Source organism: Ascaphus truei, unplaced genomic scaffold (assembly GCF_040206685.1).
Source record: "Ascaphus truei isolate aAscTru1 unplaced genomic scaffold, aAscTru1.hap1 HAP1_SCAFFOLD_1090, whole genome shotgun sequence".
NCBI lineage: Eukaryota > Metazoa > Chordata > Amphibia > Anura > Ascaphidae > Ascaphus > Ascaphus truei.
The window spans coordinates 87,191-112,124 of record NW_027453956.1 but is presented as its reverse complement, the minus strand read 5'-3'; the positions used below and the strand labels follow the sequence as shown (position 1 = coordinate 112,124).

Below are 24,934 nucleotides of genomic sequence, written 5' to 3'. Positions count from 1 at the left end.
TACAGTATTTACAATCTTTATCAGAACTCTTATAGAGACAATAAAAAGTGGATATATATACACACACACACACACACACACACACACACACACACACACACACACACACATTACAGTATGTGGGTGTGTATGTGTGTATATTATCTCTAGGGGTAGTTGCTCTGGGCTATTTCATACACAAGAGCCCCACAAACAGGGGTGGTTGAGCCTTTCAGGTACAGACACATCTCAAATAAACACTGATACCTTATGAATATTTCTCTATTAAACAGAAAGTAATCAGCAGCTTTGAGCTTTTTCAGTAACAGACCCTCTTTAATCACAGAAGATTCCCAGAGATAAAAAAATAAAGCAACTTACTGTATTTGAGACACACACCACTCGGTTAAACACTTTGAATTAAAGCCCAGGCCCATCTGACATCACATGATCAGTGACCAATTAGAGAATTTGTAGCAGACAAAAAAACTACAGTGCCCATGAAGCTTTGCTGCAAACTCATCCTGGAGTTCAAGAGTTTACAATGATTGATGTCTTACAACTGGGAGTGAGACAAATTGTAACAAAAACTAAATGTATCTATTCTGCTTATTGTAATGTCAGTGTGTGTGTCTGAGGTCCAGGGATATGTCATTTAATTGTGTGTGTGTGTGTGTGTGTGTGTATGTGTGTGTGTCATCTTAAATCAATCTATTCTTAACAAATAAAAATATTTTACATGTACTAATTCTCTAATTTCTTTTAATTCACTATGAATTGACTGAATTATTTTAGTATTTTTCTCTCCGCTCTTAATTATTGCTTAATTATATATTTTTTCATGTTTGTGGTTCTGAATCCACACATTAGGAAGTATAGACAGTTGCTTTCTTTCTTTCTTGCTTTCTTGCTCTCTTGCACTCTTGCACTCTTGCACTCTTGTGGAGAGGGAGTGGCTCAGTGAGTAAAAGACACTGAGTGGCACTGAGAGTTTGAAGCCTGGGGCCTGGTTCAATTCCTGGTGTCAGATCCTTGTGACCTTGGGCAAGTCACTTTATCTCCCTGTGCCTCAGGCACCAAAAACATAGATTGTAAGCTCCATGGGGCAGGGACCTATATTATATTATTATAAATTATATTATTATATTATTGAGCATTTCCCATTTTAAATGCAAAATTACTAACTAATATGTTTTTCTCCTTGTGCTATGAAATGCCTTATTTGAATCCAAAACTCATTGTATGAGGATAGACGCCATTGATTTTTCTTTCATTATTGCACATATGAATGTACAGCTGCAGCAGCAGCGGCCTTTATTCGAACACTTCACGCTGTGTATACTTCAGAATACCCATGTAGTGGCACGTGATCTCTTCCAACCTTCCCGCCTTATCACCCACTATCACTGCTTACTGAATAGCAGTAGGCATTAAGTGCTTGATAAGTGGCTTATGAACGCTTACTGCATAGGCGTGTGTGTGTGTCTGTGTCTATCTGAGGTACTGAGATACAGTAGGTCATTTAATTGTGTGTGTGCATGTACAAACTAAAAAAAAGTAACAGTGTTATTATAGCAATTACCAGTGTTACAAATATAGAAGTGCAAATAGCTAAAATGTAAGGAATCTACCGTTTTTTTAAAAAAAGGGGGGGACTATTCCATTGTGCATTTCACTTAATGTGACTTATTACCTTGCAATTAGATTTCTAGATATCTCTTGTATTTTCTAGGGTTACTCTTTGGGAGTACACTGGCGACACACTTTATTCGAGCTTGGCTAGCCCCACGAATTCGGGTATACCCGGGTGTATTGAGGTTTGTGACTGTTTTCTGCCCGAGTGCATTGAGTTATTTTCCAGGCAGGGATTGAAGCATTTTATTCCCGCTGGCTGCAATACTGCACAGTATATATATATATACTGCATTACAATTCATGAATTTATGCCATCTGGCAGACACGCGAAGCATTGCAGCCTATTAAATCCTAATCATTATCATTTAACAGATCAGCCGCCCATCAGCCAGGCATGAACCCAGGCTGGGAAGGCAAATGCAACGGGGCTTGTCAGAGGTGAGGAGCGGCGCATTCCAGGTATCTGCCAGGTACATACCGGGTATTTGCTCTAATAAAGTGTGTCGGTGCAGTATGTGTGAGAGCAAGAGACGGGTTGAGTGAAAGAAATAGAGTGGGAGTCAGGGTGAAAAAATGGAGAGAAGGGAAAGTGAGAGAGAAGGGAATGTGAGATAGAAGGGAAAATGAGAGAGAAGGGAGAGGGAGAGAGAAGGGAGAGGGAGAGAGAGCAGAGGTAAAGAGTGGTGTTTAAAGAGGGGGCAGTTTTAGTCGGGGAAGTAAGGCAAGGGTCATATCGAGAGAGATAAAGGGGGAGTGAGTGATAAAGGGAGAGAGAAAGGGGGAGAGAATGAGCTCTTAAAACAGGACTGCTTTAATGTTTTTAAAGCCTAAGAAATCAGATCAACATACACTGAAAATGAAGGATTTTTTAAAACCGATCGAATTGGCAGAACCAGACTGAAACAGCTTCGTACAAAGCCTTTTTAGATACAGATTGGACATGCGAGAAGGGCTTGCAGCATAGCAAACCATGCCAATTCGCATCTAGAGTGCTCTTTCGAAGTGATTTGTCTCACTTCAGAGTTTCTAGACTAGGCCGCAAAATCCTTTACGGTGTACAGGAAAAAAGAGACATAAAATACCAAGTCTATTTCAAAACAATGAATGCAACTTAAAGACTCAACATATCTGGCTGATGAATGCAAGGGTTAAACCTGGGAATACTATATTTTCAGTGTGACATGACCCTATTAAGATGCATTTCTCAAGGTTTACAAGTTACTGTATGGTTATTTTGCTGTTTAAAGTTTTTCTACCTTTTTTTGTTTAATTTCTTGAAATTACCTATGTACTGGTAGGAAGATAAATGTTTGAACAGGGGTTCTCAACTCCAGTACTCAAGCCTGTCCAACAGGTCAGGTTTTCAGGATATCCCACCTTAAGCACATGTGGTTCCATCAGGGGCTCAGTTTTCAACCAAGCCTCTGATTGAGCCAAGATATATGACACATATTACTAATGCAGGAATAAGTCATCAGAAATAGGCCCCTTGTTCAAAACAATATAACCATTTTCTCCTGGGATGTTGGAAGCATTAATATGCCTGATGACGCCATATGCTGGGCACAATGACCGAGATAGCAGCTGAGAGAAAGAGCAGAGAATGTAATAGTGTTTAAAATTGTTTCCCAATAGCTCAGATATAGCGATCAGTGAAAGAACAGTGTCCCATCAGCAGTGGCTGGACTGGATGTCTTGCTCACAAGTGCTATGTAATGTGGAAAAATGTTGCACACCAAAAATCAAAATAAATCTGAGATACTAATACCAGTGGGAGTCTGAGTGAAAAAATGGAGAGAAGGGAGAGTGAGAGAGAAGGGAGCGAGAAGGGAGTGGGAGAGGGAGAAGAGGTAGAGAGAGGTGATTAAAGATTGATTAGTTTGAGTCAGGGGAAGTGAGGCAAGGGTCATATAGAAGGAGATAAAGGGGGAGTGAGTGATAAAGGGAGAGAGAAAAGTTGAGAGATAAAGGGGGAGAGAATGAGCACTAAAAACAGGACTGCTATAACGTCTTGAAAGCCTAAAAAATCAGATCAACATACATAGACCTGAAAATGGAGGATTTTTTAAACCGATCGAATTGGCAGAACCAGACTGAAACAGCTTCTTATCAGCCGTCTACCACTGAGATGTATATTCTTTCAGTGGTAGAGAATGTATCATACCCTCCATTAGCAGTGTCTGATTACAATGGCTGCAGTGAAAGAAGTTAGGGTTAGGGTATCCTGAAAACCTGGCCTGTTTGCGGCTCTCGAGGACTGGAACTGTGCAGGCCTGGCTTACAGCATAGCAAAGTAGGCCAATTCACATAAAGAGAGCTATTTAGAAGTGGTTTGCCTCACTTCAGAGTTACTAGAATAGGCCACAAAATCCTTTGCGGTGTACAGGAAAAAAGAGGCATAACATACCAAGGCTGCCATCTCTTAATATTACAAGGTTACTAGATGCTCTGCAGAATTTTATAAATGCAGTAATTAATTGAAGCCAACTAAAGTGTCACTAATTTTAAATATCTTGGCATTTGGTTTCACTCCCATTTAAAATTTGAGTTGCATATTGATAATCTGACATCCAAAATCATTGCCAAACTGGGTGTACTTTATAGGAACAAATCCTCCCTAGGCCAAGGTGCATGATGGGTTAACTTTTGTATCTTACAGACATGCTTAAATGTAGTTAGTACTGCATTGCTGTGAACAGGACACATAGTGGAAAGTTACCTTAATTAAGAGAAACTCTCCAGAGTTGTATGGGAGTCTCCTGGGCCCTCCCCTAGGTCATGCTTATAGTGCCAGCAACGCGACTGGCGAAGTGACGGGTGACGTCACCTGCGAAAGTTATAATTTAACTTTCGGGGATGTCGCTGGCGACATGGGCATTGATTGGTTCAGAGGCTGTCACATGTGGCGACAGCCTCTGAAAAATCTGATTTCCCCAGCTCCAAATTTTGAGTCGCCAGCGTTACTCCCGTCGCGTCGCACTTACTATAAGCGCTGCCTAACTGGGATGTATACTGAATGCCTGGATGTGTTCTCTGACACATTTGTACAGCAGAGAAATGTGCCAGACTCTCAACTGTGGCAAAGCTGATAGTATACTCAGGACTGCGTGCAGTAAAAATTGATCACATAATAGCAACTATTGGGAGTCCCCTGGTTGTTGATGACATCATGAGCGCTATCCTGAGTGTCATAGAATGCTGAAATATATCCAAAGCTATGTATCCAATAAATTGAGCAGAAAGAGATAGGGGAAACTGTCCAAGCATTGCTGGAGTCAGAGGTAATATGGACCGCAGCCAGTTTGTTCAACTATCTGGGCTGTGGAAATACCAGATGGGTAGTGTAGGGTGGCTGTGCACTGTAGAACCCTAAACACAGTAGTGCCACTGTTGGTCGCTGTCATCGCTGACGTAATTACTTTGGTGGAACATATGCTGTGAAGTATGTATATACAATTATACCAAGGTACAAAAATAGGAGAATGAGAAAAGGAACATAGAGTAGTACGTCTTTGGCTAAGAGAAGAAGAAACCACTTGATTGTCTCTCTCTCTCTCTCTCTCTTTTTATATATATATAAAAATATAAAAAAGTGTAAAATGGGGGGGTTTGCGAGGTGTGAAATAGGCCTTGCAACACTACCATTTGAGTAAAAGTTGTGCCCTAAAAAAAATGTCATGGTAGGTGTGCTATGGGGTAGGGAGGGGGGCCTGATCCTTGCATTTGTCCTGGGCCCCAAGATTTCTGCTGGCGGCCCTACTGACAAGGGATTCCTCAAATTGGGCCCAGCAGAAGCTACTTCCCAAGCAAGCAATTGCCTTTTTATATTATTTGTTCTGCTTTTTACTATTATCAGTATATATATGTAACATCGCCAAAAGAAGGGTCGTGCGGTCACTGCTGTATTTCATCTCCTGTCTGCACCGCTGATAAGAGGCATAGAGGAATTTGTGAGGGCGGACCCTCGCTCTCGCAGAGGGGAGGGGTTTGATGTCTGTCTGTGTGTGTGTGTGTGTGAGAGGGAGAGAGAGAGTGTGTGTGTAAGAGGGAGAGTGTGTGTGTGTGTGTGTGTGTGTGTGTGTGTGTGTGTGTGTGTGTGTGTGTGTGTGTGTGTGTGTGTGTGTGTGTCACCCACCCTGTTTCCCTCTGTCTCACTTTCTGTCGCCCTCTGTCTCACTTTCTGTCACCCTCTGTCTCACTTTCTGTCACCCTCTGTTTCCCCCTGTCACCCTCTGTCTCACCCTGTCACCCTCTGTCTCACCCTGTCACCCTGTGTCACACCATGTCACCCATTTTCTCCCTGTCAACCTCTGTATCTCTCGGTATCACCCTGTCATTCTCTGTCTCACCCTGTCACCCTCTGCCTCACCCTGTCACCCTCTGCCTCACCCTATCTCACACACTCTCTGTGTCTCACACACTCTCTGTGTCTCACACACTCTCTGTGTCTCACACACTCTCTGTGTCACACACACACGCACACTCTCTCTGTGTCACACACACACTCTTAACAAGGACTAATTGTAGTATAATGTAATACAATAAATAAACATGTCAAAAACGAATGTTGTTCTTACTAGGAATTTATTCAATTTTTTTTAAAGCGGGCCTGGGGCGGGGCTAGGTGATGAGTAGATTTTTTTGTTCAGCGAGTAGATTTTTGGGTGATTTGTCAACCACAATATATATATATATATATGTAAGGGGGCCACTCCCGGCTTCCCTGATGTTCCTTTGCCCCTTGCCTTACCCCTGTGGCAGTGGGGGAAGGGGATGGCGACTTTTCCCAGTTGGCGCCGCTATCTGTGCCGGCGCCGTCGGGGGCCCTGATGCTCGAGCATGCGCAGATAGCCACAGCGGCCATGTTGTGTTTGGTGCGAGGTTCGCGCAATACGCAGAGGTTGGCAAGGGTAGTGGTGGCCATTACAAGTGTACAGGAGATCTGGTAGGTTGCGCAGGTGCAGTTATGTGTAGCGGTGGCCACTACAGCTTTGCACAGGTGCAGTAGAGACCGCGCACACAGTCCCCATAGGAAAGAGGTTCTGAGTGGACTACATCCCCCAGCAGCCTCTGGTGAATGCCCTATGTTCCCTGTCACCTGCAACCAACCAGCCACTGAGACTTGCAGATTCTCTGCAGCAGGGAATTTGATACATTGTTTTGTGCAGTCAGGAAGCAGACTGGGAAGCACATGAGTGAGTGAGACTTAGGGGACAAAGGGGGAAAGAAGGTGGGCAGAGAGCTGCGAGATTCTGCCCTAGGCCAGAAATCCCCAGGCTAGAGTTGAGGCCCTGACTTCCCACTAGTGAGGGTGGGTGGTCACAGGGACAGGCCCTAGTACAGGAACCTGTCACTTTAGAGAGAGAAAGAAGTGAAGGAAGCAGAGACTGTCGCAGCACCATTACAGAGGTTTAGGATCAGACCTCTTCAAGCACAGCAGCAACCAACCGGGTGGGATCGCCCTGGAAGGTAACCCTGACGTATCTTCACCGTCGGATCCTTTGCGAAGTCTGTTTGCAGGTCCTAGCGCTGGAGCGCTCGGCAGGTAACATCCATAAGTGCACCAACTATAAATCAGTACATAGTGGCTGTGCAGTCACACACACACATACCTTACTTTGGGGGTGGGGTTGTGGTGTGGGGAGTTGGACATGGTGTGGGTACACGGTGAGGGGTTGCATCCTGCGAGACACGTGAGTTACTGTGTCTCCTAGAAGAGAGACACTTAATGTATGACATGCATAGTTATGTTACTGTTAGAAAAGTCACTGTTCTTTTATATGCTGTGTGCGTGATATTATATTATTGTCCTGTGAGGAACAACTCCCGCTCTGCTTGGAGCCATCACAGGTGGAGGCGCTGCACCATATAGTATTGTTCAGGAGGATACACCCCAGGCTCTCATTGGCGGAGGCTCAGGCCTCCTGTGAGCCTCACAGGTAAAGCACCACACTGGGTAATACATATAGCTCCCCTCACATGCACCCTATCTGCGATTGGGTGGGGGAATATGGGTTACATATATATATATATATATATATATATATATATATATATATATATATATATATATATATATATAGTACCGACACACTTTATTCGAGTGTGGCCGGTACCGCAAGCCGGGAGATTTCCCGGCTTGCTAGTGGCCGCCCCTCGGCGTGCCGCGCGTCATAGACGCGCGGTCACGCGTCTTCGGGAGCGTGCGCCCCCTGCACGCGCGTCCAGGGGCTCCCCGAGGGAGCCCTGGTGTCCCGCGATCGCGGGACAGCGGCAGGGGGTTCCGGGGGACCCGGCGGACCCGGCAGCGGTAGGGAGAGCGCCCCGATCGGAGGGCGCTCTTCCGCTGCTTCGGCGCGCGCCCGTCACTCTCGGGCGCGCGCCAGGCTACTGCTGCGGCCAAGAACGGGCAAATGCTCGAATAAACTTGGCCACAGCAGTATATATATATATATATATATATATATATATATATATATATATTATTAGGCTATAACTGCAGCACTGATTATTGTGCTACCTAGTTCTTGTTGGTTCTTAATAGATTGCTATGAGGGATATTGTTATATGCACTTATGATATAATACACCTCATTTAGCAATCAGGACGCCACACTCCATATATTTTAGCACCCTCCCCATCAGTTACATATGTTGCTGGTACCATGGTTTTTTACCTCACTACTTCTTATTGGGACTCACACTGGTACTGTCATTTAGCGCATGAATATTTATTTTGTTCTAACAAAATTAACACAGTATAGGAAAATATGCATTTGTCAGAGGGAAAGGCCAATAATCTGGAGTCAGGTCACCCTAATGTATATTAAAAATAAACACAGGCCTGTCTGATACTCCCTGATATTATAAAGTAAAGAGGCCACTCTATAATAAATATTTACACAGGCCTTTTTAAGTCTGTCCCTAATAATCTGTAATCAGGAGGTCATTATAAGTGTTAAACAGTAGTGGTACTGTGATATTAAAGTGACAATCCCATACAAGTTTAATTCAGCCCAAATCCACACAATAATGTTAATAAATGCATTATAAATATCACATGACCATATGTATACTGGCTTAGTTCATGGCTGTGTTATTACATCATTACATGTGTAATTAAATCCGTGACATTCTCAGGCTCCCCCCTTCTGTGACAATCATACAGCCGGGCCGTTACATTGCAACACACTAATCCCGCCCCTAGTGACATCACGTAATCAGTAACCAGTCAGAGAAGCTAGCAGGCAAAGAACTACATTTCCCACAATGCACCTCGTGGAGTGTGGCTAGCAGCTACACCTTCTCTCACTAGTTTGTCTCCTGCGAGCTTCCGTACACAGCGTCTTGTTAGAGTGGGGCGTGGACATGTGTAAACTTCAATGGTGGGAAAATGAGACAGTTTTAGCTGCTAGCTGAGCAGTGGTACAGCGCTCTGTAGAAGGCGCTCTCAGTCGGGTGAGTGATTTTTCAATGTGTGTGTTTATTTTATTTCATTTCTCATTTTACTTTCACTTTAAGTACTGCATGCTTATTTTTTTCTGTGGGCATTTAGGGATTTAAGTGCTCCGTGAGCCGATTCCTCCATTGAAGGAGGAGCTATGAGGCCAACCTATCACAGCTACTGTACCATCTTCAGTTGCTTTCAGTATACTGATTAATCCACGGCACAGAATATGCAACTTCAAATACATCTATCAACTGTCTATATGTTAAGCCCCCGGACAAGCATTTGCTTGTTAGTTATACACTAGTTTCATACAAGCACTTCACACAGGGGGCTTCAACTTAGGTAGTACTTGACCGGCCGGTCTGAGTGTTCTCATTTCCATATATTTCTTGCCTCTACACTTTATTTACATACTTTGTACTTATTACTGCAGTGTAGCATTTTTCCCCACACCTTAAGGTTCAGTTTATAACAGCTTTGTAGGTCACCACTGCTCCTCATTTTAACCATTTATGTGTATGTGATTAATAAACCTTTATTGATACAATTTGTGTATGTTAGAGTGCTATTCAGGGGATTCTTTTTTTCTGTGTTAGTTTTCATATATGTGTGTGTGTGTGTGTGTGTGTGTGTGTGTGTGTGTGTGTGTGTATATATGTATATATTTATGTATATATATTTGTGTGTGTGTGACCTTGGGCAAGTCACTTCATATCCTCTGTGCCTCAGGCACCAATGTCATAGATTGTAAGCTCTATGGGGCAGGGACTTGTGTCTGCAAAATGTCTCTGTATAGCGCTACGTAAAACTAGCAGCGCTTTAAAAGAACATGCTGTTATTATTATTATATATAAATGTGTATGTATTTATTTATATAGCACTATTAATGTATATAGCGTTTCACAGTAGTAATACATGTGAAAATCCTATAAATAACAAATACAAATATCAGGTCATGGGAATAAGTGATTTGGACATAAAAGTAACATTTCGGAAGTGTGGACAACTAATACATCTTGTAGATTGCCTTTACAGTGTGATGTCATTGATTCAGTAGATTGTGTGCAGACCAGGACTGCAGTACAGTGTCACTCACATGGATGACTTGCGTGGTAGAAGCTCAAGAACAAGGATGTCAAACTCCAGTCCTCGAGGGCAGCAAACAGGCCAGGTTTTCAGGATATCCCTACTGAAAACCTGGCCTGTTTGGGACCCTCGAGGACTGGAGTTTGACATGCATGCTCTAGACGGAGCACAGCTGTGGGTGGGAGGTGGATTTGCTTTGCATCAAATGGTTTGGAGCAAGGTTTATTGTATGTATTATCATAATAACAATGCAATGCTTAACTTTTATTTCAGGAGGGATGACTGCAGAACAGAAGTGAATATTGAAGCCATGTGTTCCTTTTCTTGCAAAAGAGAAAATTTGAAGGACAGTTGAACAGAATGAAAATTACTACACAGAGACAGATAAGCAATGTGTATATTTCTCATTTACCATTTAGTATTTGTCGTTTTATTGACTCCACACAATCCGGCTGCTACGGGTTTCACATTGAACATTTTCATCTCTACTCTACCCCTTCCTGTGATCTGAACCATGCAAGTTTTCATTGATTCAATACATCATGAGTAGAGTGTGGCTACAGTATGAAGTAAAGACCCAAGGACCACATCTACTACCATTCATAACAAGAACATGTGCAGTAGCGCACAGCTGCAGTTCTATGTGATTGTTATGAAAGGTTGAGGTGGTTCAATTCTATGAATCTGGAGTGGGATGGATCCTGTTTGCATCACATGGTTTCATCTAGGCCAGTAGATTATATAACTCTCAGTACAGGTTACACATGGCATCAGTATTAGTGATGTAAAGAGGAGGAAAGCTTCAATGTGGAGAACAAAGCCAAGTAATGTTGAAGTTACTCCTTTTACCATTTACTTGGTCAGTCTGTACTGTCTACTCCCCACACAGCTGCTAAGGGTCTTCCATTTTAAATACTTTCACCTCCTATTCTGCACTGCTTTGCTGCCCATTATTTAGAGATGCGTTCCAGTCATGTTTACCACTCTGAATCTCTCTGCAGTCATTGATTCAGCACATCATGGGTAGAGCATGGCTACAGATACAGAAAGCTTTTATTATTTTACCGGCTGATCATCCATAATATTGCATTAAAACATAGAATATCACTTAATTTCCAAAAGATTCAGTGATGCTGATAATGCAGAATCTCACAACATTTCCCATCATAATGCCATAATGCACCAGAGGAAGAAATAATCCTTGCTATATCTGTACATTGTGTGACGTATTACCTCCATGACCATTGATAGCAAGTACATCTTCTGTATAGAGCAGCTGTGTTATGATGCAGTTATTGATCATCATTGACATAATCACAAGAATCTTATGCAAAGGGAAATTGTCCGCAGCGAAGTGAGATGTGTGCCTGTTTTAAGTCCTCCAGCTTAACGCCCCTACACCTCCCACTACACAGACATACTTACTTATGCATACACTGACATCTGGCATACCTACACACACCCCAGGGCCACTTCCTTCCCCTGATGTCAGGGAGAGGATGGGCATGCAGAGTGCAGTAAGTCTCCACGTTACTCTGGCCAACAGTCTTGGCCTACCCCCAGCATCTGTCACCCACAACATCTGTTCCCTCCTTGTAAAGTGCTGAACTATCTCACCTGGGTCAGTGCTATAGCTGATCACAGTGCCCGATCATGATGTCACTGTGACAGGCAGCAGTGCAGATTGACCGGTCAATCAATGCAGTGCCGCACCATATGCACTAAATGAGATTTCCGTGCCCCCTGTCAGGTTACTCCCTGGGCAGTGACCCTGCTCACCCCCTCCCCTAGTTCCACCTCTGACCACAATTATCTCTCTTGGAGAGTGTAGCAAATTGGTGTTGGTGGAATCTCACCTCTGCCATGCATGGTCACAATCTGGGCACAGGACCCAAATAGTGGGCAATGTGGCACTTCTTACAGTAGAGAATAAGTAACTATATTCTTTACTTGTGTATTAAGGACCTTATTTGCATTAAAATTCAGTCCCCATGGGACCAAGACTTTCTGGCTTACTGAACAAAGTGGAATTGTTTCGTAGAGGGTGGAGAATTGTATTTTATCTGAAATTACCCCCTCTGCACAAAATACAAACAATTATACACATACACGTACCTTGTGGAAGTTGTTGCCCTCTATCTTCCTGTGGTCTCTCCCTGTTTCTCACCGTGCCTCCTCCCATTTCCTTGCACCTCTGCGTCTCCGCATATATCCCTATACTCAGAGCCGGCTCCGGTCAGTGACATGGGATGCCCAAATATGAGCATATCCATGCCACTGACCGGAGCCCACTCTGTTGCGGATATGGAGAGAGACTGGGAGATTTACATCCCCTTATAATTCATATGGTGCATAGTACCGGCACGTATTGTTTTACCGTTACTGTGTACCTTCCTACTTTCACACTGGTACAGTATGTGCTGCAGTGGGACTGAGAGGGATATATTGGTAACACATAGTTATTGTTGGGGGAATTCAATCCATTTTGAAAATAGTAATGCAATGTTTTATACTTTTTTTTTTGCAGTAATGAAGAATGAAAAAGTTCTGTTAAAATTGAATTGGAGGTGAACTGGAATCATCATCAACTCTGCACCAGTGTGAATTGATGTTCTTTAATGTTCTGATAAGGTACATGCAACATCTCTTCCTCAACCCCTACACCACTCTCTGCCTCTTGCCTCTCTCTCTCCACCTCCCTGCTAAGCGTATTAACCCATCTAATGTAATCCACATTCCATGTCTCACTTTACTCTTCACTTCTCACGTGCCCTCTGGAATGTCTGCTCTCTGACTAACAAGGTCTATTTGTACATGACCTCTTCTGCTCTCATCATCCACCACTTCTCATTCCCCTCACCCCTGTCCTACTCGATACCTCAGCTTAATTGAACTCTCTCCTCTGACATCTACCCTTATCTCTAACCTCTCCTCACTTTCTGCTTAAACTAACTATCTTGTTAACTTTTACAATGCTATCATCTCCTCCTCCTCCCTCCTCCCTCCTCCATTATATATTTATATGCCCCTTCTAGGCTCTGACACACTCATCCCTCTAAGGCCATGATTATCATGGGCACATGCTTGGTTATCCACAGTGCGTGCGAGCGATGCAGAGCCGCCTCGGACCTCAGTGCAGGGATTGCTGCATACCCCAGCATCTGTCACCCACAAACAATACACACACTAATACTCCCCACAATACACACTATAATACCTCCTCAATACTAATCTCTCCAATAATATTATAGCTCCAAACACAATATACACAACACCCTTACACAAGATACACAATCTAGTACTCTCCTCTGCACCTCTACACACAATATAATACTCCCACACACACAATATACACACTACCCTCCTACCCCCATAAAATACAACCAATAATACACACACACTTTGTGGATGTTGGGACCAGCTCCCGGCATGCACCAGTGAAAGAGAGAGGCCAGCAGAAGCTCGGAAGAACTCCCTCTCTCCATCCGTGCCTCCCTCCGTTTCCCATCTTCTCCCTGTCTCTCTCCCTCCCTTTCCTTGCATCTCCCTGCGTCTTTACGTATACCCAGTCAGTGACGGCTCTGGTCACGTGATGCCTTAATATGGGCTTATCCATATATGTTCATCCACGTCACTAATGTGATGCCCGCACTGTTGCGGAGCTGGTACTTACGACGCGCACTTATTGTTTTATCAGTACTGCGTACCTGACTCTACCGGCCTACTTTCAACACTAGTACAATAAGTGCTTCACTACGAGTGAGTGGGGAATATTGGCATCACACAGTCACTGTTGAATATGCCATTCAATCCATTTTGAAAATAGTAATGCAATGTGGTTTTGTTTTGTTTGCTTTTTGCAGTAATGAAGAATGGATAAGTTATATTAAAATTAAATTGGAGGGGAACTGGATTCAGCATTTCATCATGAACTCTGCACTTGTGAGAATTTACCTTCTTGAATGCCCTGAGAGGTACACGCAACTTTAAGACTATAATCTGCTGTGCAAGCTTTCGTGCTATACCTCCCCCTCAGGTTTTGATTTATACATTTGCTCCCTCAAGTCATGTCCTCTAATATTTGAAAGCTCTCTCCTAGCATTTTCTCTCTACCACAGAACGTCATCCCAATGTAACCTCTCTCTTGTTCTCTCTGCTTGCTGTTTCCTCACTCCTCTGTTAAACTTTTCTAATTTCTCTAACTTCCACACTCCTGCTTTTATCCACATGTTCTCCTCTTTCCTTCCCCTACCTTTGCATGTGTCTACACACTGCACCATTTGTACAGACCTCTATTGCAGCTATTTCTGCACTGCTCAATGAAAAGCACTCATGTACATCCTATTCTCTGCGCCCCCTCTCTCTCTGCGCCCCCTCTCTCTCTGCGCCCCCTCTCTCTCTGCGCCCCCTCTCTCTCTGCGCCCCCTCTCTCTCTGCGCCCCCTCTCTCTCTGCGCCCCCTCTCTCTCTGCGCCCCCTCTCTCTCTGCGCCCCCTCTCTCTCTGCGCCCCCTCTCTCTCTGCGCCCCCTCTCTCTCTGCGCCCCCTCTCTCTCTGCGCCCCCTCTCTCTCTGCGCCCCCTCTCTCTCTGCGCCCCCTCTCTCTGCGCCTATCTGTCTCATTCTCTCTACGTCCCTCTCTCTCTACATAGAGCTATCTCTGTCTCTCTCTACACCTATCTCTGTGTCTCCTTCTATGTTTGCTGATGTGTGGGATATCTCTTATAATCTTGAACCTGCTCATATACACATCGGGTCTCCCTGCCTCTGCCTCCCTGCTAAGAGTGTTAACCTATCTAATGTAATCCACATTCCTTTCCTTACTTTTTTCTTCCCTTCTCCTATGCCCTCTGGAATGTCCGTTCTCTGACTAACAAGGCTCTAGTTGTACATGACCTCTTCTGCTCTCATCATTCACAATCAGTCATTCCCCTCACCCCATCTTACCTGTCCCACTGATTTTCCTCTGCTTAATTAAACTCTCCTCTGACATCTACTCTAACCTCTCTGCTCTCTCTCTCTCTTTCTGCTTAAACTGACAATCTTATTAACTCTTACAATGCTATCCTCTATATGCCCCTTCAAGCTCTGACACACACGTCCCTCTAACCCACACCCTTGGCTAAATTCCCAAACATGTTCATCACACTTCCACTCACTGTTCTTAATGCCTATGAAGGAAATCTCACACTTGATGTTTGATTTTTCTACAGTAAAAATGTCTCCAGTCCTGTATAAAGCTGCTCTCTGGGGCCAAACCACACTACTTTTTTTTCCACATTCATCAACACACAAATTTAATTTACGCTGTCTTTTTTCCCCTGTATTTGACTCCCTCCACTAACCTTCTTCTCACACTTGCCATCCTTCCTTCACTTCTCCTCAAGCATTTGACTACTTCAGAGGCAAGGTGGATGCCACCCACAAGGAGATTCCTTCTGTCCCTTCCCCCTTCTCTCCTTCTACCTAATTCTCCTTCTGCATTTGACTCCTTTTCTTCTCTTACAGAGCTGGAAGCTAATCATCTTCTCTTCTCCCTCTACCACATGCCCTCTAGATCGTATCCCCTCACACCTTACTGCATCTCTTAGTCCCCACTCTCACCCACATCTTCAAGTCCTCCCTATTCTCTGGCTCTTTACCCTCTTACTTTAAGCCTGTAGTGGTCACCCTTTTCTCAGAAACAACCTACACCCTATGTGCCTTACTAACTACCGCCCTATATCCCTCCTGCTGTTTGTCTCCTAATTGCTAGAATGTCAACATTCTTAAATCACATGCCCTCCTGGATCCTTTACAACCTGCCTTTCGTACAGCTCGTTCTACAGACTGTGCTTAAAGCAAATTCCCAAGGTCACTTTTCCCTACTAATCCTACTTGATCTATCTGCTGCGTTTGATGCTCTCAATCACTCTCCTCCTTCATATTCTAAACTCTCTCTTGGTATCCGTAACACAGTTCTATCCTGGTATTCATCATAACTTTCCTGTCACACATTCTCCATCTCTGTTGCTAACATGTCTTCGTCTTCTATTGATCTGTCTGTGGGTATACATCAGGGCTCTGTTCTGAGATCTCTCTTTCTCTCTACATACTATCATTTGGTGACCTCATCAACTCTTTGTGACAATCCTATAAATAACAAATACAAATATCAGGTCATGGGAATAAGTGATTTGGACATAAAAGTAAAATTTCGGAAGTGTGGACAACTAATACATCTTGTAGATTGCCTTTACAGTGTGATGTCATTGATTCAGTAGATTGTGTGCAGACCAGGACTGCAGTACAGTGTCACTCACATGGATGACTTGCGTGGTAGAAGCTCAAGAACAAGGATGTCAAACTCCAGTCCTCGAGGGCAGCAAACAGGCCAGGTTTTCAGGATATCCCTACTGAAAACCTGGCCTGTTTGGGACCCTCGAGGACTGGAGTTTGACATGCATGCTCTAGAAGGAGCACAGCTGTGGGTGGGAGGTGGATTTGCTTTGCATCAAATGGTTTGGAGCAAGGTTTATTGTATGTATTATCATAATAACAATGCAATGCTTAACTTTTATTTCAGGAGGGATGACTGCAGAACAGAAGTGAATATTGAAGCCATGTGTTCCTTTTCTTGCAAAAGAGAAAATTTGAAGGACAGTTGAAGAGAAGGAAAATTACTACACAGAGACAGATAAGCAATGTGTATATTTCTCATTTACCATTTAGTATTTGTCGTTTTATTGACTCCACACAATCCGGCTGCTACGGGTTTCACATTGAATATTTTCATCTCTACTCTACCCCTTCCTGTGATCTGAACCATGCAAGTTTTCGTTGATTCAATACATCATGAGTAGAGGGTGGCTACAGTATGAAGTAAAGACCCAAGGACCACATCTACTACCATTCATAACAAGAACATGTGCAGTAGCGCACAGCTGCAGTTCTATGTGATTGTTATGAAAGATTGAGGTGGTTCAATTCTATGAATCTGGAGTGGGATGGATCCTGTTTGCATCATATGGTTTCATCTAGGCCAGTAGATTATATAACTCTCAGTACAGGTTACACATGGCATCAGTATTAGTGATTTAAAGAGGAGGAAAGCTTCAATGTGGAGAACAAAGCCAAGTAATGTTGAAGTTACTCCTTTTACCATTTACTTGGTCAGTCTGTACTGTCTACTCCCCACACAGCTGCTAAGGATCTTCCATTTTAAATACTTTCACCTCCTATTCTGCACTGCTTTGCTGCCCATTATTCAGAGATGCGTTCCAGTCATGTTTACCACTCTGAATCTCTCTGCAGTCATTGGTTCAGCACATCATGGGTAGAGCATGGCTACAGATACAGCAAGCTATTATTATTTTACCGGCTGATCATCCATAATATTGCATTAAAACATAGAATATCACTTAATTTCCAAAAGATTCAGTGATGCTGATAATGCAGAATCTCACAACATTTCCCATCATAATGCCATAATGCACCAGTGGGAGAAATAATCCTTGCTATATCTGTACATTGTGTGACGTATTACCTCCATGACCATTGAGAGCAAGTACATCTTCTGTATAGAGCGGCTGTGTTATGATGCAGTTATTGATCATCATTGACATAATCACAAGAATCTTATGCAAAGGGAAATTGTCCGCAGCGAAGTGAGATTTCAGCCCCCAAACGTCTGTAATATTAATGCAATGTCTTACTTTTGTTGCAGTGAACACTGAAGAGACGGATCTACTACAACACTGTACAGGATGAGCATACGCTACAAGCAGCAAAATGATCTTGCAGTTGACAGTATGTTGTTCTGGTAATGTGCACAATTATTATTTATGGGCTACACACCACAGTGCTGGACATATTCTGTTAACTTCAACTCTACTCCTATCATGGAGATGTCTTCCTGGTGTTACTGATTCAGTACATCATATGCACAGTGTGGTTATGATATGATGGATTGATTTAATGAACCCACCAACCAATGATGACATCTGCATCATCTTCTGTAAAGTGCAGCTACAGCATGATATTATCAGCATTTGGTGCGGTATAATCAGAGGTATCTATGTGCTTTTGTGCCTGTTTTAAGTCCTCCAGCTTAACGCCCCTACACCTCCCACTACACAGGCATACTTACTTATGCATACACTGACATCTGGCATACCTACACACACCCCAGGGCCACTTCCTTCCCCTGATGTCAGGGAGAGGATGGGCATGCAGAGTGCAGTAAGTCTCCACGTTACTCTGGCCAACAGTCTTGGCCTACCTCCAGCATCTGTCACCCACAACATCTGTTCCCTCCTTGTAAAGTGCTGAACTATCTCACCTGGGTCAGTGCTATAGCTGATCACAGTGCCCGATCAGGATGTCACTGTGACAGGCAGCAGTGCAGATTGACCGGTCAATCAATGCAGTGCCGCAACATATGCACTAAATGAGATTTCCGTGCCCCCAGTCAGGTTACTCCCTGGGCAGTGACCCTGCTCACACCCTCCCCTAGTTCCACCTCTGATCACAATTATCTCTCTTGGAGAGTGTAGCAAATTGGAGTTGGGGGAATCTCACCTCTGCCATGCATGGTCACAATCTGGGCACAGGACCCAAATAGTGGGCAATGTGGCACTTCTTACAGTAGAGAATAAGTAACTTTATTCTTTACTTGTGTATTAAGGACCTTATTTGCATTAAATTCAGTCCACATGGGACCAAGACTTTCTGGCTTACTGAACAAAGTGGAATTGTTTCGTAGAGGGTGGAGAATTGTATTTTATCTGAAATTACCCCCTCTGCACAAAATACAAACAATTATACCCATACAAGTACCTTGTGGAAGTTGTTGCCCTCTATCTTCCTGTGGTCTCTCCCTGTTTCTCACCGTGCCTCCTCCCATTTCCTTGCACCTCTGCGTCTCCGCATATATCCCTATACTCAGAGCCGGCTCCGGTCAGTGACATGGGATGCCCAAATATGAGCATACCCATATATGGGCATCCATGCCACTGACCGGAGCCCGCTCTGTTGCGGATATGGAGAGAGACTGGGAGATTTACATCCCCTTATAATTCATATGGTGCATAGTACCGGCACGTATTGTTTTACCGGTACTGTGTACCTTCCTACTTTCACACTGGTACAGTATATGCTGCAGTGGGACTGAGAGGGATATATTGGTAACACATAGTCATTGTTGGGGGAATTCAATCCATTTTGAAAATAGTAATGAAATGTTTTTTACTTTTCTTTTTTTTCAGTAATGAAGAATGAAACATTTCTGTTAAAATTGAATTGGAGGTGAACTGGATTCATCATCAACTCTGCACCAGTGTGAATTGATGTTCTTTAATGTTCTGATAAGGTACATGCAACATCTCTTCCTCAACCCCTGCACCACTCTCTGCCTCTTGCCTCTCTCTCTCCACCTCCCTGCTAAGCGTATTAACCCATCTAATGTAATCCACATTCCATGTCTCACTTTACTCTTCACTTCTCACGTGCCCTCTGGAATGACTGCTCTCTGACTAACAAGGTCTATTTGTACATGACCTCTTCTGCTCTCATCATCCACCACCTCTCATTCCCCTCACCCCTGTCCTACTCGATACCTCAGCTTAATTGAACTCTCTCCTCTGACATCTACCCTTATCTCTAACCTCTCCTCACTTTCTGCTTAAACTAACTATCTTGTTAACTTTTACAATGCTATCATCTCCTCCTCCCTCCTCCTCCTTCCTCCTCCCTCCTCCATTATATATATACCCCTTCTAGGCTCTGACACACTCATCCCTCTAAGGCCATGATTATCATGGGCACATGCTTGGTCGTCCACAGTGCGTGCGAGCGATGCAGAGCCGCCTCGGACCTCAGTGCAGGGATTGCTGCATACCCCCAGCATCTGTCACCCACAAACAATACACACACTAATACTCCCCACAATACACACTATAATACCTCCTCAATACTAATCTCCCCAATAATATTATAGCTCCAAACACAATATACACAACACCCTTACACAAGATACACAATCTAGTACTCTCATCTGCACCTCTACACACAATATAATACTCCCACACACACACAATATACACACTACCCTCCTACCCCCATAAAATACAACCAATAATACACACACACTTTGTGGATGTTGGGACCAGCTCCCGGCATGCACCAGTGAAAGAGAGAGGCCCGCAGAAGCTCGGAAGAACTCCCTCCATCCGTGCCTTCCTCCGTTTCACATCTTCTCCCTGTCTCTCTCCCTCCCTTTCCTTGCATCTCCCTGCGTCTTTACGTATACCCAGTCAGTGACGGCTCTGGTCACGTGATGCCTTAATATGGGCTTATCCATATATGTTCATCCACGTCACTAATGTGATGCCCGCACTGTTGCGGAGCTGGTACTTACGACGGGCACTTATTGTTTTATCAGTACTGCGTACCTGACTCTACCGGCCTACTTTCAACACTAGTACAATATGTGCTTCACTACGAGTGAGTGGGGAATATTGGCATCACACAGTCACTGTTGAATATGCCATTCAATCCATTTTGAAAATAGTAATGCAATGTGGTTTTGTTTTGTTTGCTTTTTGCAGTAATGAAGAATGGAAAAGTTATATTAAAATTAAATTGGAGGGGGACTAGATTCAGCATTTCATCATGAACTCTGCACTTGTGAGAATTTAACTTCTTGAATACCCTGACAGGTACACGCAACATTAAGACTATAATCTGCTGTGCAAGCTTTCGTGCTATACCTCCCCCTCAGGTTTTGATTTATACATTTGCTCCCTCAATTCATGTCCTCTAATATTTGAAAGCTCTCTCCTAGCATTTTCTCTTTACCACAGAACGTCATCCCAATGTAACCTCTCTCTTGTTCTTTCTGCTTGCTGTTTCCTCACTCCTCTGTTAAACTTTTCTAATTTCTCTAACTTCCACACTCCTGCTTTTATCCACATGTTCTCCTCTTTCCTTCCCCTACCTTTGCATGTGTCTACACACTGCACCATTTGTACAGACCTCTATTGCAGCTATTTCTGCACTGCTCAATGAAAAGCACTCTTTAATATCCTATTCTCTGTGCCCCCTCTCTCTGCGCCCCCTCTTTTGGCGCCTCCTCTCTCTGCGCCCCCTCTCTCTGTGCCTATCTGTCTCATTCTCTCTACGTCCCTCTCTCTCTACATAGAGCTATCTCTGTCTCTCTCTACACCTATCTCTGTGTCTCCTTCTATGTTTGCTGATGTGTGGGATATCTCTTATAATCTTGAACCTGCTCATATACACATCGGGCCTCCCTGCCTCTGCCTCCCTGCTAAGAGTGTTAACCTATCTAATGTAATCCACATTCCTTTCCTTACTTTTCTCTTCCCTTCTCCTATGCCATCTGGAATGTCCGTTCTCTGACTAACAAGGCTCTAGTTGTACATGACCTCTTCTGCTCTCATCATTCACAATCAGTCATTCCCCTCACCCCATCTTACCTGTCCCACTGATTTGCCTCTGCTTAATTAAACTCTCCTCTGACATCTACTCTAACCTCTCTGCTCTCTCTCTCTTTCCGCTTAAACTAACAATCTTATTAACTCTTACAATGCTATCCTCCTATCTATATGCCCCCTCTAGGCTCTGACACACTTGTCCCTCTAGCCCACACCCTTGGCTAAATTCCCAAACATGTTCATCACACTTCCACTCGCTGTTCTTAATGCCTATGAAGGAAATCACACAATTGATATTTGATTTTTCTACAGTAAAAATGTCTCCAGTCCTGTATAAAGCTGCTCTCTGGGGCCAAACCACACTACTTTTTTTTCCATATTCATCAACACACAAATTTAATTTACGCTGTCTTTTTTCCCCTGTATTTGACTCCCTCCACTAACCTTCTTCTCACACTTGCCATCCTTCCTTCACTTCTCCTCAAGCATTTGACTACTTCAGAGGCAAGGTGGATGCCACCCACAAGGAGATTCCTTCTGTCCCTTCCCCCTTCTCTCCTTCTACCTAATTCTCCTTCTGCATTTGACTCCTTTTCTTCTCTTACAGAGCTGGAAGCTAATCATCTTCTCTTCTCCCTCTACCACATGCCCTCTAGATCGTATCCCCTCACACCTTACTGCATCTCTTAGTCCCCACTCTCACCCACATCTTCAATTCCTCCCTATTCTCTGGCTCTTTACCCTCTTACTTTAAGCCTGTAGTGGTCACCCTTTTCTCAGAAACAACCTACACCCTATACTAACCCTATACTAACTACCGCCCTGTATCCCTCCTGCTGTTTGTCTCCTAATTGCTAGAATGTCAACATTCTTAAATCACATTCCCTCCTGGATCCTTTACAACCTGCCTTTCGTACAGCTCGTTCTACAGACTGTGCTTAAAGCAAATTCCCAAGGTCACTTTTCCCTACTAATCCCACTTGATCTATCTGCTGCGTTTGATGCTCTCAATCACTCTCCTCCTTCATATTCTAAACTCTCTCTTGGTATCCGTAACACAGTTCTATCCTGGTTTTCATCATAACTTTCCTGTCACACATTCTCCATCTCTGTTGCTAACATGTCTTCGTCTTCTATTGATCTGTCTGTGGGTATACATCAGGGCTCTGTTCTGAGATCTCTCTTTCTCTCTACATACTATCATTTGGTGACCTCATCAACTCTTTGTGACAATCCTATAAATAACAAATACAAATATCAGGTCATGGGAATAAGTGATTTGGACATAAAAGTAACATTTCGGAAGTGTGGACAACTAATACATCTTGTAGATTGCCTTTACAGTGTGATGTCATTGATTCAGTAGATTGTGTGCAGACCAGGACTGCAGTACAGTGTCACTCACATGGATGACTTGCGTGGTAGAAGCTCAAGAACAAGGATGTCAAACTCCAGTCCTCGAGGGCAGCAAACAGGCCAGGTTTTCAGGATATCCCTACTGAAAACCTGGCCTGTTTGGGACCCTCGAGGACTGGAGTTTGACATGCATGCTCTAGAAGGAGCACAGCTGTGGGTGGGAGGTGGATTTGCTTTGCATCAAATGGTTTGGAGCAAGGTTTATTGTATGTATTATCATAATAACAATGCAATGCTTAACTTTTATTTCAGGAGGGATGACTGCAGAACAGAAGTGAATATTGAAGCCATGTGTTCCTTTTCTTGCAAAAGAGAAAATTTGAAGGACAGTTGAAGAGAAGGAAAATTACTACACAGAGACAGATAAGCAATGTGTATATTTCTCATTTACCATTTAGTATTTGTCGTTTTATTGACTCCACACAATCCGGCTGCTACGGGTTTCACATTGAATATTTTCATCTCTACTCTACCCCTTCCTGTGATCTGAACCATGCAAGTTTTCGTTGATTCAATACATCATGAGTAGAGGGTGGCTACAGTATGAAGTAAAGACCCAAGGACCACATCTACTACCATTCATAACAAGAACATGTGCAGTAGCGCACAGCTGCAGTTCTATGTGATTGTTATGAAAGGTTGAGGTGGTTCAATTCTATGAATCTGGAGTGGGATGGATCCTGTTTGCATCATATGGTTTCATCTAGGCCAGTAGATTATATAACTCTCAGTACAGGTTACACATGGCATCAGTATTAGTGATTTAAAGAGGAGGAAAGCTTCAATGTGGAGAACAAAGCCAAGTAATGTTGAAGTTACTCCTTTTACCATTTACTTGGTCAGTCTGTACTGTCTACTCTCCACACAGCTGCTAAGGATCTTCCATTTTAAATACTTTCACCTCCTATTCTGCACTGCTTTGCTGCCCATTATTCAGAGATGCGTTCCAGTCATGTTTAGCACTCTGAATCTCTCTGCAGTCATTGGTTCAGCACATCATGGGTAGAGCATGGCTACAGATACAGCAAGCTATTATTATTTTACCGGCTGATCACCCATAATATTGCATTAAAACATAGAATATCACTTAATTTCCAAAAGATTCAGTGATGCTGATAATGCAGAATCTCACAACATTTCCCATCATAATGCCATAATGCACAAGTGGGAGAAATAATCCTTGCTATATCTGTACATTGTGTGACGTATTACCTCCATGACCAATGAGAGCAAGTACATCTTCTGTATAGAGCGGCTGTGTTATGATGCAGTTATTGATCATCATTGACATAATCACAAGAATCTTATGCAAAGGGAAATTGTCCGCAGCGAAGTGAGATTTCAGCCCCCAAACGTCTGTAATATTAATGCAATGTCTTACTTTTGTTGCAGTGAACACTGAAGAGACGGATCTACTACAACACTGTACAGGATGAGCATACGCTACAAGCAGCAAAATGATCTTGCAGTTGACAGTATGTTGTTCTGGTAATGTGCACAATTATTATTTATGGGCTACACACCACAGTGCTGGACATATTCTGTTAACTTCAACTCTACTCCTAACATGGAGATGTCTTCCTGGTGTTACTGATTCAGTACATCATATGCACAGTGTGGTTATGATATGATGGATTGATTTAATGAACCCACCAACCAATGATGACATCTGCATCATCTTCTGTAAAGTGCAGCTACAGCATGATATTATCAGCATTTGGTGCGGTATAATCAGAGGTATCTATGTGCTTTTGTGCCTGTTTTAAGTCCTCCAGCTTAACGCCCCTACACCTCCCACTACACAGGCATACTTACTTATGCATACACTGACATCTGGCATACCTACACACACCCCAGGGCCACTTCCTTCCCCTGATGTCAGGGAGAGGATGGGCATGCAGAGTGCAGTAAGTCTCCACGTTACTCTGGCCAACAGTCTT

General features: G+C 43.5%; 2 long non-coding RNA genes across 5 annotated transcripts in view; both read left to right on the top strand.

The window, feature by feature from the left end:
• Positions 1 to 8,968: 8,968 nt before the first annotated feature.
• On the top strand, positions 8,969 to 17,189 carry LOC142475189 (uncharacterized). The gene is made up of 5 exons (XR_012790778.1): positions 8,969 to 9,071; positions 10,423 to 10,542; positions 12,677 to 12,780; positions 14,013 to 14,123; positions 16,712 to 17,189. It is a non-coding gene; the product is annotated as an uncharacterized LOC142475189 (long non-coding RNA).
• Positions 17,190 to 17,854: 665 nt separating this feature from the next.
• LOC142475190 (uncharacterized) overlaps positions 17,855 to 24,934 on the top strand; it is a 46,383-nt gene continuing 39,303 nt past the window's right edge. For 3 of the 4 annotated variants that reach the window (XR_012790782.1, XR_012790780.1, XR_012790779.1), the window contains exons 1-5: positions 17,855 to 17,947; positions 19,392 to 19,495; positions 20,733 to 20,843; positions 23,247 to 23,368; positions 24,387 to 24,482. This is a non-coding gene — a long non-coding RNA (uncharacterized LOC142475190). The remainder of the gene's footprint in view (positions 17,948 to 19,391; positions 19,496 to 20,732; positions 20,844 to 23,246; positions 23,369 to 24,386; positions 24,483 to 24,934) is intronic. The other variant, XR_012790781.1, reaches the window with a different exon arrangement.